The sequence below is a fragment of the Oncorhynchus mykiss genome, chromosome 30, assembly GCF_057628025.1.
Source record: "Oncorhynchus mykiss isolate SJ-2025 chromosome 30, ASM5762802v1, whole genome shotgun sequence".
NCBI lineage: Eukaryota > Metazoa > Chordata > Actinopteri > Salmoniformes > Salmonidae > Oncorhynchus > Oncorhynchus mykiss.
Window position 1 is genome coordinate 40,834,099 of NC_143051.1, and position 4,117 is coordinate 40,838,215.

Below are 4,117 nucleotides of genomic sequence, written 5' to 3' on the forward strand. Positions count from 1 at the left end.
CTACTGGAAGGTTCTCCCATCTCCACAGAGGAACTCTGGAGCTCTGTCAGAGTGACCATTGTGTTGTTGGTCACCTCCCTGACCAAGGCCTTGCTCAGTTTGGCCAGACCGACAGCTCTAGGAAGAGTCTTGGTGGTTCCAAACTTCTTTCATTTAAGAATGAAGGAGGTCACTATGTTCTTGGGGACCTTCAATGGTGCAGACCTTTTTTGGTATCCTTCCCCAAATCTGTGCCTCGACACAATCCTGTCTCGGAGCTCTACGGATAATTATTTCAACCTCATGGCCTGGTTTTTGCTCTGACATGCACTGCCAACTGTGGGCCCTTGTATAGACTGGTGTGTGCTTTTCCAAATCATGTCAAATCAATTGAATTTACCACAGATGGACTCTAATTGTCACGCCCTGACCATAGAGAGCCCTTGTTTCTCTATGGTGTAGTAGGTCAGGGCGTGACTAGGGGGTATTCTAGTTAAATATTTCTATGTTTGTGTTTTGTATGATTCCCAATTAGAGGCAGCTGGTAATCGTTGTCTCTAATTGGGGATCATATTTAAGTAGCTATTTTTCCCACCTGTGTTTGTGGGATATTGTTTTGTATTTGTGCCTGTGCACCACGTAGTCACGTTTAGTTTCACTTTTCAATAAATATGTGGAACTCAACATCCGCTGGGCCTTGGTCCCGTTCTTACGACAACCGTGACACCAATCAAGTTGCAGAAACATCTCAAGGATGATCAATGGAAACCGGATGCACCTAAGCTCAATTTCGACGGTCATAGCAAAGGGTCTGAATACTTATGCAAATAAGGTATTTCTAAAAAACTGTTTTTGCTTTGTATCAGTACAAAAGAGGGGTTATTCATAAAACTTCACCACAACAGACAATACACTGCTCTTTCCATGACATGGACTGACCAGGTGAATCCAGATGAAAGCTATGATCCCTTATTGATGTCACTTGTTAAATCCACTTCAATCACTGTAAATGAAGGGAAGGAGACAGGTTAAATAAGGATTTTAAAGCCTTGAGACAATTGAGACATGGATTGTATGGGTAAGACAAAAGATGTAAGTTCCTTTGAACGGGTTATGGTCGTAGGTGCTAGGCAGACCAGTTTTAGTTTGTCAAGAACTGCAACGTTGCTGGGTTTTTAATGCTCAACAGTTTCCTGTGTCTCAAGAATGGTCCCTCACCCAAAAGAAATCCAGCCAACTTGACATAACTGTGAGAAGCACTGGAGTCAACATAGGCCAGCATCCCTGTGGAATACTTTTGACACCTTGTAGAGTCCATGCCCTGACGAATTTAGGATGTTCTGAGAGTAAAAGGGGTGCAAGGGGTGCTATTAGGAAGGTGTTCATAATGTTTTGTACACTCAGTTTATTTATTTATTTTGTATATTGTTAACATTGAGTTAATTCTGAATGTATGCATCAATCCAATCTCTACTAATGATTTTACTTATTCAGAACACAGGTAATACATTTACATTAACTAAAGTTTTATAAAAAAGTCAAGTTGAGGCTTATATTTTTATACAGGTGAACAATCAAACACAAAATCAGACAAAAATATGGCTAACGAGTAGTGTTACCTACTGAAATGCTGACAGATAATGTCTGAAAATTAGTATCTCATGGGACATCACATGGGATATTGTTATGGGACATCTGTTTGGTAACACATTGCTGCAACAGTCCCAAAAGAGATATTACACATTCCAACTCAACACTCAGCTGTGTTGAGCCTCCAAGTGTCAATAACTGATGGAGTAGGCTAATCGCCATGCCAATCATTCATCTGTTGCTGTCCGTTTACATTGTCACCTTCGTGATTGGAGTACCTGCCAACATCCTGGCATTCTGCAACTTTTGCCAAAAACGTGCACCGCAAACCTGCCTACATTGACATCCTGCTACTCAACTTGACCATCTTGGACCTAATCTTCCTGCCCCTCAAGATGAAGGATGATATGAACTGGAACCTCCCCTTCATCCTGTGTCCAGTCACTAGTTTCCTGTTTTACTCCACCATCTACGACAGCACCCTCCTCCAGACCGCGGTGAGTGTGGAGCGCTAGCTTGATGTGGCCTTCCCTATCAGATACGTTGGGTGGTGGTGTCTTCACTGAACCTCAGCATCATGAACATTGTGCTATGCTCCCAGTGGATATACAATAATGGGATCGTAATGGATAATCCCCAGACAACGTTCTACCTGAACTTCACCCAAGACCAGCTCAGCATCCTTCTCCCAGTGCGTCTGGAGCTATTCCTGGTACCTTTCCTCGTCTGCCTCTTTTGCTATGTCAACTTCATCTGCATTCTGTCTCCGCTGCCCAACATCGAGCTGTTGGTGTTTGCCCTCTGCTTTGGACCCTACACCATTTCCCATGTGGTGGGGTTCGTTCGGAAAGAGGGCGAGAGTTGGAGTGATGTAGCGTTGCTCTCCAGTACCATCAATGCCTGCCTGGACCCCATCATCTTCTACTTCTCTGCGTCTGTCAGAGGCATGCTCAGTCACAGCTTCAGGAGCTTCACTGCTGCCCCCCATTGGTAGCCTTCAAGACTGATAAATACAGAGAAACATGACCCCCTTGAGTGTGTATGAAGGTTTATGTATGTTTTAAGTGCAATTATGTATTCTATACAGTATGTATTAGGTGTATTCTGTTATGTTATGAAACTGTTGGAAAAGTTTGCGAAGATAATTAATGTTATCAAAGTTCCTACCTATGATTGATTACGCTACCAAAAGGAGTGCCACAATTATGGTACAACCATTACCCACGCCTCAACAAACCACAGTTTGTGCAGTTCGAATAAATCGATCTCCCTTATCACTTAAATTTTGCTCTGACCAGTAGGCAACACCCATAAAATATACTTGCTCTATGGGGCTTGGAAGAAATAAATTAGAACCAGAGGCTGTATGAGTCCAGAAGTGGGTGTGAAAGATGTCTATAATTGAGTTAATTTAATGTAACAAACATGTAAAGCAGGATGTGCAAACATGGGGAGATTATACAGCAGTGTCACAGTGTACCAGGCTCCTCTTTCCAATGATAGGAACTGTAAACAAGACAGGGGTTCAGTGATGCAAAAGAACTGATAAGGACCGTTTGACATCCATTCAGCAATCATGAGCTCCTTCTCCAAACTGTAATCCACGCCAATAGACACCTGCACTCCTTTGTGCTGGTCTAGATAAATACAGATAAATGCTCTTTTTGAGTCCTGTATATTCAGTGAACTATGTGTTGGTTATTAGTTTACCAGTACATTCTAACATTATAGATACAATGGGATTGAATTCAGTTTAGTGCCTTGTTTGACGCAGCAGATTGGCAATTAGGGCTGACCCCATTTAATCAGTCAAATGGTCAATTGCTTGGTCAATAGGCTGTTGGTCGGCAGATCATTTTTCGGTTGAGCTGTCGCGTATTTATATTTTCTTCACGGCACACAAGACACCTGTCTGATTCGTGCCTGTCTCAGTGGACCAATCCAGTGTGATGGAGTGTGCCATCTTAGTGTGACATCAAAGTCCATACAGTGCCTTCAGAAAGTATTCCCACTCCTTGACTTTTTCCACATTTTGTGACTGGCCAACACACAATATCCTATAATGTGAAAGTGAATGATGTTTTTCAAAACGTTTACATTAAAAGCTGAAATGCCTTGAGTCAGTAAGTATTCAACCCCTTTGTTATGGTAAACCTAAATAAATTCAGGAGTAAAGATGTGTTTAACAAGTCACATAATAACTTGCAAGGATTCACTCTGTGCAATAGTGTTTAACATTATTTTTTAATGACTACCTCATCGCTGTAGTCCACACATAAGGTAAGGTCCCTCAGTCGAGCAGTGAATTTCAAACACAGATTCAACCAAAGGGAGGTTTCCAATGCTTTGCAAAGAAGGGCACTTATTGGTAGATGGGTAAAAATAATAAAAGCCGACATTGAATATCCCTTTGAGCATAGTGACGTTATTAATTACACTTTAGTTCGTGTATGAATACACCCAGTCACTACAAAGATATAGGCGTCCTTCCTAATTCAGTTGCCGGAGAGGAAGGAAACCAGTCAGGGTTTTCACCATGAGGCCAATG

General features: G+C 42.0%; 1 pseudogene; it reads left to right on the forward strand.

Annotated features, from left to right (window-relative positions):
- Positions 1-1,789: 1,789 nt before the first annotated feature.
- Positions 1,790-2,563, forward strand: LOC110488463 (free fatty acid receptor 3-like; annotated as a pseudogene).
- Positions 2,564-4,117: the final 1,554 nt, after the last annotated feature.